The sequence below is a fragment of the Stegostoma tigrinum genome, chromosome 15 (assembly GCF_030684315.1).
Source record: "Stegostoma tigrinum isolate sSteTig4 chromosome 15, sSteTig4.hap1, whole genome shotgun sequence".
NCBI classification, from domain to species: domain Eukaryota; kingdom Metazoa; phylum Chordata; class Chondrichthyes; order Orectolobiformes; family Stegostomatidae; genus Stegostoma; species Stegostoma tigrinum.
Genome location: NC_081368.1, coordinates 63,314,701 through 63,329,949, shown reverse-complemented (window position 1 = coordinate 63,329,949; position 15,249 = coordinate 63,314,701). Strand labels below are relative to the sequence as shown.

General features: G+C 42.5%; 1 protein-coding gene across 2 annotated transcripts in view; it reads right to left on the bottom strand.

The window, feature by feature from the left end:
- LOC125458829 (probable G-protein coupled receptor 174) overlaps positions 1 to 12,424 on the bottom strand; it is a 76,441-nt gene extending 64,017 nt beyond the window's left edge. For both annotated transcript variants that reach the window (XM_048544543.1, XM_059651288.1), the window contains exon 1: positions 12,379 to 12,424. The gene's annotated coding sequence lies outside the window, so the exon portion shown is untranslated. The remainder of the gene's footprint in view (positions 1 to 12,378) is intronic.
- Between the last annotated feature and the right edge of the window lie 2,825 nt (positions 12,425 to 15,249).

The window sequence follows — 15,249 nt, the reverse complement described above, 5'->3', positions numbered from 1 at the left end:
TCATGCTACAGTTTAAAGAAAACCACATCCATCACAAATAGATTCACTGGTCATTTACTTTTGTGGGCCTCGCTGTGTAAAAACTTTTTGGTGTGTGTGTAAAGGAGGATTCAGACTGCCTGGTGCATTTTGAGTTTTTTTGTTAAACCATCCAGTCTATTCTATCATTCAATGAGATTATAATTGAGCCAGTAATCCTCAATTCCACTTTCTACCCTTTCCCCATGATCCTTGATTCCTTTACTGATTAAAAATCTGTCCTTCTCAACTTTGAACAAACTTGATTGCATAACCTCTACAGCCTTCTGAGGCGAAGACTTCCAGAAGTTCACAAACCTCAGACAGAAAATGTCTATCTTATCTCTGCATTAAGTAGATGACCCTTTATTCTGAGAGCATGTCTTCTGCCCCTTGACTTTCCCACAAGGAGAAATAGCCTTTCCACAAAAACCCCGTCAAGTATCTGAGGAGTCTTGTATGTTTCAACAAGGTCACCTCTCATTATTCCTCATTGCAATGAGTCCAAGCTTAATCGACTCAACTCTTCTCCTCAGTCAATCCTTCCATTCCTGGTCTCATGAACATTCTTTGGACCATTATACATTTCCTTAGATAAAAGGCCCAAAACAGTTCACATATTCCAGTTGTGGTCTATCTAATGCCTTATATTGTTTTAGCAAAACCTCTTCATCTTTATATCATGATGTCCTAGTGCTATTATCGCTGGCCTGTTAATCCAAAGACCCAGGCAATTTTCTGGGGACGCGGGTTTGAATCCCATCAAGTCAGATGGTGGAATCTGAAGTCAATGGTAAAAATCTGGGAGTAAGAGTCTGATGACAATCATGACTCGGAAACCCATCTAGTTCACAAATGGCCCATAGGGACAGAAACTGCCATTCTTACCTGGACTTGCCAACATGTGGCTCCAGAGCCATAGCAATATGGTTTGGGACAATAAATGCTGGCCTAGTCAGTGACATCCACACCACATAAATGAATAAAATAGAACACATCCCCCTTTGAAATAAAGGCCAATATTCCAAATGCATTCCCAATTATTTGCTGAACTTGGGACACTAGCTTTTTGTGATTCATGGGCGAGGACTCTCAAATCCATCTATGATATATCTTTTTGCAGTTTTCCTCCATTCAAATAATATTCAGCTCCTCTATCCTTCCTGCCAAAGTGCATAGCCTCACATTTTCGCACATTAAAATTCATCTGCCAAGTAGTTGTCCACTCACCTAATCTGTATATATCCCTGTGCAGACTGAGTCATACGTCACCATTTAACCTGCCTGTATCCCTGTGCAGACTGAGTCACCCATCAGCACTTGCCAACCCTTCTATTTTGTTATCACCCACAAACTTGGCTGTAGTACAGTCACTTTCCTCGTCCAAGACATTAATAAATATTGAAAATAAATGTGTCCCCAGCACTGATCCCTGTGGCGCATTACCAAGTATGGCAATATCAAGACAGGAAGAGCTTCCTTAAAGGTATAAAAGGGAAGAGAGAAGCCAAAGTAGACATGGGCCACTCAGAGGATGAGGCTGGAGAAATAATCATGGGCAACCAGGAAATGGCAGAGGAGTTCAATAAATACTTTGCATTAGTCTTCACAGTAGAAGACACTAGCAATATCCCAAAATTACAAAATATTCAACAGGCAAAAGGACAAGAAATAAATATAATAACCCTCATGAGAGGAAATGTGTTTGGGAAACTAATGGGGCTAAAGACCAATAAGTTCTCTGGATCTTGTGAGATGCATCCTAGGATACTAAAGGAAGCAGCTACTGATATGGTGGGTGCATTGATAGAAAACTTTTAGGAATCCCTAGAGCCTGGATTGGAATACTACCAATATAATACTTTTATTTGAAAAGGGAAAATACCTATTATTGGGAAAATATCTGTTATAAAGGATGTTAAAGCAGAGGATTTAGAAATACACAATATGATCAAGCGTAGTCATGAATGGAAAATTACATCTGACAAATGTACTAGAATTCTTTGAGGAGCTCACAAAAAGAACAGATAAAGGTTGTGAATGTAATGCATTTGTATTTTTAGAAGGTGTTCATACAGTTTAACAAGATGAGCCTATGATGCTAGAGATGTTATATTTTCATTAGCAGAGGAATGCCTAAATAATAAAAAAAAGTCTCATGGTCTAGAAGGTGTTGGCTTGATAGCTGATATTAATTATATCAAAATGAATTTAGTAATTTATCTACGTAAGCAGATTGGTTAGAAGAGATTGATCTGACCTAAGTGTGTCTTGCTGTTTCCACACTTTAAAGTTGGTATCATTTACATATTTTGAAAATAAATATTACAGACTCTGAAAATCTGAAATAAAAACATAACATATAGTACTAATGAGGTCTGAGAGACAGAGGACTGAAACATTAGCAGAAATTGGCTAATTGTCGAATTATTTTGGCTCATGACTTATGTGCCATGCCTCTGTGGCCCCTCATTCATTGTACCTCCCTATCACTAGAGAAGGAAAGACATGTCACTGCTGGGATCTCCTGAGATTCCTGGGATGATGCCATTTTTACAGCCCAGCCTGGTCAAGCACTACTCTTCACAATACACATTGTAGGAGAGGCATCAAAACAGGCAGTTCTTTGGGCACCTAGGTCGCATGGCTGGCACTTCATTGCAAATAGAAACACACATTTGCAAATACATCGCTGTTTAAGAAATAAGCCCCCCAGGCTACCTATCCTGTGGCAGTGTCCCATCTTAGGACCCTGTCTAAGGGAGTGGGACTCCTCATCCGTTGTCTAGTGGAGCCTAACGTTTTCTCAATGCGTTGTGTGGGACACTACCTTCAACTGGTTAAAAGACTTCACTTTTAATTAGCATCAGCAAAGCAAATTTAAAAAAAAGTAGAATATGACATTTGTCTCTGAGATTGTCTGTGATTTGCGGCCTGCAGGTTTTACTTTTAAGGTGACGTGATTCCTTTTGCTTCGCAGAGAGATCACCTTCAGTCTGTACTGAGCGATAGACTTCTTGTGGCCAGGAATGGTACCCGACACAGTTGGATTCTATCTGAATTTCACACAGCAGACACTCTGATGATAGATCGCTTGAGAATGAAGTGCGGAAGTGCTTAATTGATGCAAGTGTCCCTTGTAGGGCCTCAGATCGCTCACGAATTAAGACTATGTACTCAGACAAAAAAATACACTTACTACATCCACTCCAGATGTGTTTGCAGCCATTCCCAGTTCCAGTGCATGTTTTCAAGTGGCTTGGCGCAGTGAGCCATGGGGTCAGCTGGTAAGAAGAAGCCCCACCCCAATCCTCCATGTCCCTTACCTCCTCGTGCTGCCTGTTAAGCCCATTAGTCTTGATCTCCAAACATTTTAACATACCCCTTTGAATTACAGCTTCATTTCTCAATGTTAGGCCCTAAGCCCCAGCCTACCAGTCATCGTGTTGCACTGTCACCTCTTCTGCATAGAGTAAATCAGCTGCATGGGGCGCCCTGGATGAGGGATGTCAGTACAGTCCAGATTATGGGCCATGATCAGTCATGTTGGTTGTGATCATTGGTGACTCCCCTACTGCTGTGACCCTTCTCATCTAGTGCACTAAAATCTCTGTGCCATTCACTTAGAGTTTCCCATCTGCAAGATTACTGTGCCTGCCAGCCTGCTGCGTGGCATCCCAACAACTGACTTCCCAAACTTCCACGCCACAGCTGTGCTCATTTGACTCTGTTCATTTAAATTAGTCAGACCTCAAAAACTCACTGTGACCCAATCCCCTGATTCGCTTGTGTAGACAGCCCAGACTGACGACTGACTAGATCCCTAACTGACCTCTGTGCAGCTCCCCGGCTGACCAACCATGACTCCCTGTACTGGAGGTCTGAAGGACCAATCATGGCCCATGCTCTGAATTGTACTGATATCGCTGACCCAGGATGCCCCGTGCAGCTGATTTACTCCATTCAGATCCCTCGAATGATATTGGATGCTGCCTCAGACTTACTATGCCAGGCATTGGTGAGTTGTACTGATGGCCATCTCCCTCAACTGACAGAAGACACTCAGAATTTAAGACACAGACATTTGATTGAAGCACATTCAATGCATTTGCCACATAAGGTCCAAACACATGGTGCTACTATGAGACTAACAGCACTGTGCTGTACAGCATATGTCCACTCCTTTGACTGATCACTGCTGACTGATATAACTCCACAAAAGCTGTTATCCTGTCATCATGTCCCCCTTTATTTACGTGGGCACAGTACATGACACTGATCCAGCCAGGTCAGGGCTGGCTCCGAGAATGAGCAGAGCCTCAGGTACTTATGTTTGTATCTGTCAGACAGGGCTCCCTGATTGAACCAGGAAAACAGCCCCAATAATGAATTCATATTCTACGAGGTTCACCTGGCTGACCTTGTTCCAGTCACTATATCCGCTCCCTCTATATCCTGCGATATAGGCCCATTCCTTGTCCTACAGCGTCTCCTGAGCCTGGATCCAAATCTGCCGCCGATACTGGCAGCATGTACCGGACAGTAGTCCACCTCTTGCTTCTGGAGTGTCTTGGCCAAAATTCTTCTTCTCCAGGTGGTAACAGTATCAAGGCTGTAACATCTGCTGCCCCGTCCATCCTATCCTATCTCATTCAGTTAACAGGATGCAACTCAATTCATTTAGCTTGTTGTCTTAGTGTTCACCTTCTTTCAGCTTCGTTGGAAGCTCACATCATCTTGGCTTGCTTTGTTTTCAATCTTATTGTGGTTTCATTCAGAACTGACAGGCTCGCTTTTGCATCTGAGTGCAGACAGAAAGGCAGCAGCTTGCCCTGGTTACTGAACAACTCAGGAGGCGATGTGTTGCAATGCCACCTCTACAGCACGTACTCTCAGCCTACATTACAAGCACACTGCACTCGCTTGAAGTAAACAAGCACATCTGAAAGTCCTTCATCGAGTGCCAGGAGGGCAGCAGCCAGTGAGGGGGTGAGGCCAAACTAACTCAAGGCCATCTTTCAGTCTCAGTCCAGGGGGTTGCCCACGGTCAGTTGGGTACTTGGTGTTGTCAGGATCTAAGATCCATGTTCATCCAGACCAGCAATTGTGCTAGCAAGTCAGCCCCAACTCATCCATAGAGTCTGGTAAGTGAGTTGTGGGGCTGTGGAGGCATTAGAGCAGGGACGAAGTTGTGCTCAGTGGGGATCGTCCTCGTAAGTCAGTTTGGGGACTTGGGTTACAGTTAGTTATCACCGTTTGAGCAGTAATTATCGAAGAAGATTATCAATCCATGTGGTGCTGGAGAAAGCAGGAAAGATGTGTGGTTTTTAGAGGCATTGAACTGGGCAAAAAAAAAAGAGGGTGGCAACTCCATCCTAAGGGTGAAACCCGATATAGCGCACAGGGCATTGGAAACAATAAGAGATTTTTTTTCACATATGCATGTTTAATTCAGGCAGCTGGTGATTTACATCATTGGCTGCCTCCATCATCTTGAGAGAATGTTCTGTGTATACATCGATAAATATAACATCAATCAGCTTCTAAGTTAGCATGGTGTGTGACTCAGAGGGGAACTTGGGGGTGACAGTACTCCTATGCTCTTGTTCTTGGAAGACGCTGCTGCTGCTGCTGTTGCTGCTGTTAGGTGAGTTACTGCAGTGTATCCTTTGTATGGTATATGTTGTATGCATTTTGGAACTAACCAGCAAATGGTTGGGATAGAGTACTACCCCCAATCCTCCTTTTTATACCATCTCCAAGACCTACTTGATGAGCAGTGACAGAAAATGATCCACCGATGAGGTTTAATGAGAAGAAGCATTTTTCTTAACAAAGTGTAGTTTATCACAAGTTAGCAATAAGTACCAGCTACATTGGCTCGTTACATGTAATAGCTAAGACTATTAGTAGATACCGATGAGACATTTGGCTTCATTGTAGCCTTGAGATAGACTTCTCTTTCCCCAGACAAGAGTGTATGGGACTGTCAGATTGGATGGAACTTAATACAGTTTCCAATACTAATCCATTCAAAACTAATACTTTATAGCACAGTGCACAACACTGCCATTGTGCACTGAAGGTGGAGGGAGTGAATTTTTACGTTAGTGATGCTGATCACGCAGGCAGATTTATCCTTGTTATAAGATGCATACGTTAGTTGAATTTTGATTTAAGTGTTACTCCAATTAGTGATATTCAAGGAATTGGTCCATCAACCTGCTTGGCCGGGTTTTCAAATCTTGCAGCAATTCCCTTCAAACGCAAATTACCAAGCCTCTTTGCAGCTGCATCACTGGTTGCGCTGCTGTGTTAAAATGCAGCTGGAATATGAATAAATTGCTTTGTAAACTGTCTGAGTAACCATTGAGCAGTTTTGCATGTATTTAGAGTTGGAGAGCCGTACAGCATGGAAACAGGCCCTTCGGCCCAAACTGGTCAATGCTGACCGTGTGGCCATGGCACCGACACTGCTAACCAGCTCCAATTGCCCACATTTGGTCCATATCTCTCCAGACCCTGCCCATCCATGTACCTATCCAAATGCTTTTTAAATATTGCTATTGTGCCTGCCTCAACCACTTTCTCTGGCAGCCCATTCCATATACCCACCACTCTCTGTGTGAGGAGGTTACTCCTCAAGTCCTTCTTAAATCTTTCTCCTCTCACCTTAAACCTAAGCCCTCGAGTTTTCAATTCCCCATTCCTGGGAAAAGAGACTATATGCATTCAACCTATCTGTGCCCCTCATGATTTTATACACCTCTATGCTACTTACCAAGGAATAAAGACCTGTCCTGGCCAAAGTCTCACTATAACTCAGGCCTACTAGTTCTGGAAACATCCTCGTAAATCTTCTTTACACACTTTCCGTTTTAACAATGTCTTTCCTAAAGCAGGGTGATCAAAACTGTAAACAATACTCCAAGCTTGGCCTCACCAACAATTCATACAACTCTAACAAGATGTCCAAACTCCTATACTCAATGCCTCAACTGATGAAGGCCACCATGCTAATTGCCCTGTTCACCACTTTGTCTATCTGTGATACTGCTTTCAATGAACTATGTACTTGTACTCTTAGGTCCCACTGTTCCACAACACTTCTCAGGACCTTGCCATTTACTGTATAAGCCCTACCTTGATTTGACTTTCCAAAGTTCGATGCCTCACACGTATCAGTATTGAATTACATTTGCCAATCCTCAGCCCGCTTCCCCATCTGATCAAGCTCCCTCTGTAATTTTTGCTAACCTTCTTCGCTTTCAATGGTACCTCCTAATTTTGTGTCATCCGCAAATTTACTAATCATGACTTATACATTCACATCCAGATCATTTATGTAAATAGCAAATAACAAAGGTCCCAGCATTGACCCCTGTGGCACACTACTAGCCCCAGGCCTCCAGTCTAAGAAACAACCTCAATCCTCATCCTCTGCTTCCTACCATTGAGTCAGTTGTGAATCCAAATTGGCTAGCTCTCCCTGAATCCCACATAACCTAACCTTCAGGACTAGCTTGCCTTGCAGGACCCTGTCAAAGGCCTTACTGAAGTCCATATAGATAGTGTCTACTGCCCCACACTCATTTATCTTCAAGGTTCCCTCTTCGAAAAACTCTAAAAGATTTGTCAGACTTGACTCCCCGTGCATAAATCCATGCTGACTATCCCTGATCAGACTTTGGTTATCTAAATGTTGGTTGATCGGGTCCTTCAGTATCCTCTCCAATAACTTGCCTACCACTGATGTCAGGTTCACTGGCCTGTAGTTCCCTGGTTTGTCTTCAATCCCTTTCTTAAACAACGGTTCTGCATTAGTCATACTCCAGTCTTCCGGAACTTCACCAGTGACTAAAGATGAAGCAAAAATCTCTGCAAGTGCCTCTGCAATTTATTCCTTAACCTCCCACAACATCCGGGCATGGACTTGATCAGACCCAGGAGATTTATTAACCTTAATGTGCTTTAAGGCTGTAAACACCTCCTCTCTGGTAAAAGTATGTGGCCCAAATCATCCCCACTTGTTTCCCTTATTTCCTTAGCATCCATGATTCCCTTCACAGGAAGCACTGAGGAGAAATATTCATTAAAAATCTCCCCTGTCTCCTGTGGATTTGCATGTAGATGGCAATGCTCATCTTTAAGGGGACCTGTTCTCTCCCTAGCCACCATCTTGCTCTTAAGATAGCTATAGAACCTCTTGGGACTATCATTTACTTTATCTGCCAGATCCACCTCATATCCTCCTTTTGCTCTTCTGATTTCCGTCTAAAGTATGCTCCGATACTTTTTACAGTCATCTAGGCATTCACTTGAGTGTGATAGCTTAAATGCAATATGCCTTCTTCGTTTTCCTGACCACAGTCTCAATATCCCTCATCAGCCAGGGATCCCTAAACCTGCCAGTTGTTCTCCTCACCCAAACAGGGACATTCTACCCCCGGACTCTTGACATCACACTTTTAAAAGCCCCCCATTTGCCAGTCATTCCTTTTCCTTCAAACAGACTCATGCAATTGACTTCTGCTAGATCCTGCCTATTAGCCCCAAAATCGGACCTGCTCCATTTCAGCACCTTAACCTGTGGATCTGTTTTATCTTTTTCCATAACTATGTTAAAACTAAGAGATTATGGTCACTGAGCCTAAAGTGCTCTCCAACTGACACTTCAGTAACTTGTCCGACCTTGTTTCCTAAGAGGAGGTGCAGTGCTGCACCCTCCTGAGCAGGACCCTCTACATATCGATTTAGGAAACTTTCTGGGACACTTTTGACAAATTCCACCCCGTCCAGGCCTTTTACAGTCTGGGCGGCCCAGTTAATACAGGGGAAATTAAAAGCTCCAACCGATACTATTCAATTATTGCTACATACATCTGCAATCTCTCTACACATCTGCTCCTCTGGTGCCTCATTAGATGATCCCTTAAGTATATCTTCTCTGTTGTTATGTCCTCCCTTGTTGAAAGGGCGACTCTCCCTCTTCGCTTACTCATACTTCTGTCACGCCTGTACCTTCTGTATCCTGGAATATTGAGCTGCCAGGCCAGCCTTTCTCTCAGCCATGTGTCTGTTATGTCTAATATCCCAGTCCCCAGAGTCAATCCATGCTCTGAGCAGATTGCCTTATCAGTCAGGCCTCGTGCTTTGAAATAAATACACTTTGAACCAGAAGTCCTTTCCCTCCCTTTACTGTGCCCTTATCTATGTTGAATTGTAATCTTGCTCTCAATGGCTAATGTATTTTCTCCTGACTTCTCTTATTCAGAGTCCTATGCCCTCTGCCTGACAAACTTTGGCTTTGAATAGAATTCATCTAGCAGCCTAACTCTGCTGCTCTCTGAGATTGCTGCCGGTGTCTGGTGTCCCCTTACAACGTGTAATAAATGTATCAGCAATACTGATTCAGCTTTTGTGACAAGGACAGTACAGTTGTTAGCACTGCAGCCTCACAGTGCTAAGGATTTGGGTTCAATCCCAGCCTTGGGTGACTGCCTGTATGGAGTTTACATGTTCTCCCCATGTCTGCATGGGCTTCCTCTGGGTATATTGGTTCTGAAAGATGTGCAGGTTAGGTGGATTGGTCATGCTGATAATTGTCCCGCAGCGTTCAGATTTTCATATATTAGGCGGGCTAACCCACTGGAGTTATAGGGGTGGGTCTGTGTGGGATGTTCCTTGGAGGGCCAGTGCAGCCTTAATAGGCCGAAGTCCTCTTTCTTGGCTGTAGGGAATCTATGACAAGCACTTGGTCTATGGTGCATACAGTTCTAGATAAGGCCCAAAAACAGGTGTAGGGTTATCTGAGATGACAATGTGGAGAGCTGGATGAACAGAGCAGGCCAGGCAGCATCACAGCTCTGCACCTTGTTATCTCAGACTCCAGCATCAGCGGTTCCCACTATCTCTGTAGCGTTATCTGCATCTCTTGCTTCCGATGCAGGTAGCAAGTAAATGTTGTACTACCTGCTAAGTGAAGTGAGAAAAGTATGCAGCTCAATGCTAAATGCACTGTTGAATGGTTGCAGGCCTCACCAAGACTGTATGAAATTCTTATCATTTGAAGCTAGCCAATACTTCTTCACATTCTAGCCCTACGAACCTAGGTACAAAGCTACAAAATGTTTAATAACCCTACACAAGTGGTCTAAGTCAGTGATTCGCCTTCAAATACACAACTCAAGTGACTACTGCCTCTGCCCTCTGCAATCTCTGTCTTTTGTGTCAAGAGGGAGATTGTGAGTGGAGTGGTCTAGCATATAGGGAGAGGTCAGGAGTAACCTACTGTGAATAGTTGCAATGCATATTACGGCATATATGGGCTAACACCATACCCTACATCTCAGCAGCAAGGCCTCATGCGCAGGCAGCACAGAAGCTATTTTGGACAGCAATCAAATATGGTCCCAATGAACACTACCTTTATTTGACTTGGACATACAACATTTTGAACTTGATTTGGAAAAGGAAATCTTCACAATATTACAATCAAATCGAATTTCAGATTTTCTTCATTATCAATAATTGAAAAGTGTTCAGGAAAAGTAGAAAACTTGATGGTTTTGATGTTCCCAGTTTTCAAAGATCAAGTGCTGGACACAGACATTATTTGTGCAGATTTGGAATTGTGGAAAGCTTCAGTTGGACTTTGTTTCAAAGAAAGGATAAGCATATTAGTATGTAAAGCCCACAAAAAGCCTGTGTTAGATGGGGACAGGATTTAATAACAGTAGAATATCTTTGCAAGATGTTACACCTAGTTCCAGTTTCCAAAATCCAACATGTATTTTAGAAGAGTCAGTTTTTAAAAACAAAAATGCAGTAAAAATGTAATAATTTAAAATGTAATAAATGGAAGCTGAAAAATGTAGTTACTTGGTTCCTGTTTCCTGTTACAAATTAGCTCTGTTCAAATAGTGTACGTTTGTGTTTGCCAAATTACAAATTACAGCGTGGTTACATTCTGTACAGGAGCCTCTTTTTTTTTAAACTCTCAACAATAGCAACACAACCTTACATTCTGAGGCACTTCAAAATTTAATTCTTTCTTGGGTTTTCTTTTACATTATTCATTTGTGAGATGCGGGCAACGCTGGGCAGGCCAGCATTTCTGGCCCATCCCTGGTTGCCATTGAGAAGGTGGTGGTGAGCTGCCTTCATGAACCACTGCAGTCCACCTGCTGTGGGTTAACCCACAATGCCGTCAGGGAGGGAATTCCATGATTTTGATCCAGTAACAGTGAAGGAACGGCGATATATTTCCAAGTCAAGGTGATGAGTGGCTTGGAGGGAAACTTGACGGTGATGGTCTTCCCAGACAACTGTTGCCCTCATCCTTCTACGTGAGAGTAGTCACGGGTTTGGAAGGTGCTGTCTGAGGATCTTTGATGAATTTCTGCAGTGCATCCTGTAGATAGTACACACTGCTGCCACTGAGCATTGGTGGTGGAGGGACCGGGTGCTTGTGGCTACATAATTAAGCAGATGAGGGAGTACCATCCAGGTTGGCAATTGTTTCTAGTAGCCCCGTGCACTGTAGGCTCCCTGTCAAAGCTGGAGGGCACGGGGTTTCGTGGTGCCTCTGAGATCACTGGGATGACATCCCAAGGAAGATCAGGGCTAATAACTGGAATTGTACTTGGTGATGTTCCACTATCAGGGTTTTCTCAGCAGTGACTTTCAGCAGAATCATAATTTTTGTAACTACTGTGTTGTGGCAGCACAGTAGGAACGCTACGGAGGTGTCTCAGTTTCGGTTCATCCACTTCGAGTTGGGGAAAAATAACAATAAGGTGGCATGATGTTTATCTGTGCGATTCAGAATCAACTCAACTGTGGGGGATGTTATTTTTCCAGACAGGCAGGATTCTTGTGGTTTAATGCCACCTGCACTGTCAGAACAATAATAAATTGCAATGTATTGTGCAGCCTCTGTTTTCTTACAATGGATCTTAACCTAAGAGACATGATTTTTTTAACAGAAAAAGTATTATACTTTGAACACTATGTAAACTGAAATCTATACATCTGCTTATGGCCTCAGAGCAACTTAGATAGAGATAACTTGAATTAATAAAACTGCATTCATACCATCCCGATGTCCCAAAGCACTCTACAACTAATTAAGTATTTTGAATTGCTGTGACTGATGTAATGCTTGAAGCACAGCAGTCAATTTATGCATAGTAGGAACTCTCAAACAGCAACATGTTAAACGTCTGATAGGCAGTGTTATGGATGTTGAAGGATAAATATTGGCATGACTTTCACAGAACCCCATTGTTCTTGTTTTGTTTAAACAATCATAGAACCTTACAGAAACACAGGAAAAGCTTTTCAATTAGTCTCACTCACCTTCTTTCTCCATTGCTGTACAAATGTTTCCCGTTTCAAATGTGCGTCTATATCCCTTATGAAGGATACAGTTGAATTTGGCTCCACCTCTCCTTCATACTGTGCAGTGCAGCCATGGAAAATGATTTATTTTGGAATGAAATTCATCTGCTCCCTAACATTTTTCAAAAATGCCCTTATATTTATACTCTGGCGGTTGACCGTCCTGTCAATGGCAATAGTTTCAAAAATAGAAATTGCTGGAAAAACTCAGCAGGTCTAACATCATCTGACAGAGCCCAATGACTCTTCATCAGAATGTTTTGTCTCTGATTTTCAGCCTCTGCAGTTCTTTATTTTTTTTTGTTGTTTAATGGAAATAGTTTCTCCTTCTTTCCTCTATCTATGTCCTTCTCAACCCTGAATAATTCTACTAAATCTCCCCTTACTATGACAGAGTGGTGACATTAAAGAAGTTTTTAAAATCATGAGGGGTATGGATAGGGTGAATAGTCAAAGTCTTTTCCCAAGGGTAGTGGAGTTCAAAATTAGAAAGCTTAGGTTGAAGATCAGAGGGGAAAGATTAAAAAAAAAGGGAACTTCTTTCACACCGAGTGTGGAATGTGTATGGAATGAGCTGCCAGAGGAGGTGTAGGAGACTAGGACACTTATAGCATTGAAAAGAAATCTGGATGGGCATATGAGTAGAAAGGGTTTAGAGGAATATGAGCCAAATGCGTGCAAATGGGACTAGGTTAGTGTAGAATATTTGGTCAACATGGACAATTTGGACTGAAGGGTCTGTTTCAATGCTGTACATCTCTATGACTCTTTCACAGTTCAACCTTCTCTTTTCTCTGCACAAAATTGAAATCTCTAAACCCTCCTAACGTTCTGGTACCTGTCTTCTGTGCCTTCTTGCCATCCTGTAGTGAAGCATTGTGTGCAGAGTTAGACTCAAGTCTTCAGTTTAAGTTCTCACTGAACAGTAACTTAAAGAGGTTTCGAGGAATTTCTTAGTCAGAGCATGACAATTCACCACTTGGCCTAGTCCAGAACCTGAACACAAAAATCGAGTCTGTTACTGCCGTGCAGTGCTGAGGGAAAACTGTGCTATTGGAGATGCTATCTTTTGGATGCAGGATGACACTGACCCCCATCTGTGTGTTCTGGTGGCTGTAACAGTATCCAAGCACAGTTTCAAATAAGGGTTATCATTGACATCCTGGCCTCAGTTTTTTTTCCCTCAGTCAACATTGCAGAAGCAGCTAATTTGACCATTAGCACGGTGCTGTTTGTGAGAGCTTTCTGTGCACAAAATTGGCTGCCCTATTTCTGCTTTTGTAGCGGCGACCACATTTCAAAAGCACTCGTTGGCTGTAAAGCATGTGAGATGCACATTGGTCCTTTTGATTTTCTTCCACCCAGTTTGCCAATGGAAATGAAGTTCTGGCAGTCGACATTCAGGAGTTTGAACAACATTTAGAAAGGTACATGAATAGGAAAGTTTTCGAGAGACATGGACCAAATGCAAGTAAATGGGACTAGATTAGCGTAGAATACTTGGTCAGCATGGATGAGTTGGACTGAAGGGTCTATTTCCATGCTGTACATCTCCATGGCTCTATAACAGTTCGACCTTCTCTTTTCTCTGCACATAATTGTAATCTCTAATTCTTCTTACCATTCTGGATGGGAAATTAGTTGGCATGGACGAGTTTGACCGAAAGGTGCTCAGTTTCTGTGCCCTATGACTCTATGCCTCCATGACACAAGGACAGCAGCAGTTCAAGAAAGCAGCTCATTACCACCTTTTCAAGGGCAATTAGGGATGGGCAAAAAACTATGGTCTTCCTAACAATGGCCACATTCAATGAGCAAACATAGGAAATGGATGGCTCATGCCTGTAGCTTCCTATGCCATCAGTGGGTGTTGTATGAATAGAGAGGCTATTGATTTTCAACCTAGCTAATACTCTCATCCCATTGGAAAAGTCTCATCCCAATTGAATTAAAAGAAATGTGCTGGACTTACAAAGAGTATAAATAAAATCTCAATTTAAAGACTATTCGTTATTCTCAAAGCATAGGATAAGAACAACATTGGTCTTAGGTTAGAAATTATGTCAAAGCGAAATGAAGGACTGAATGGAATTTCCTTTCATGTTAGATCCTTTTCTAATTTCAATAAAAAAATTAATTTTCTGTACATGATCAGTCTGGTGACTTTGAAATTTCAGAAATTACAAATTGAGACAGACAAAAAAACTGTGAATATGGGGCAATGAAACACATTCAGAGAACAACAGAAAGACTTGCATTTATATAGTGACTTTACTAGCCTATGACACTCCAAACTGTGTTATAGCCTTTGAAAGTGCCATTACCTTTGTAATGCAGGCAACACAACAGCCAATCTGCACACATGAAGCTTCCACTAACTACAATATGATAATGGCTCAACAACTTGTTTATAATGATACTGATTGAACATTGATCAAGTCACTGGGGACAACTTCTCTTCTTTGAGCAATGCCACAGGAGGTTTCATGCCACCTTGATGGCCACACAGTGTCTCAATGCAAAGTGTCATCCAAAAGATGTGCCAAGGATAGGAAATGGATGACAGAGATATCTGTACATGGTGTTGTAAAAACTAAGGATGAGACTGAACAAAGCCTTGATATATTTGGCACTCAATGGGTGTGACGTTCTAAGTCATCCCCGAGCTTTGAGAAATGCTGGCTGGGAAACTTCTTTGGATAAGTAGCAAGCATGAGCCTTCCAAATGGTGTTTAACGCTCTTCAATTCCTTTCTCAGAACCTTTCCAGTGAGACAGAGTTCCTGACCACCTCTTTCGTATTCATTCACACTCATTGATCCCCCAGTCC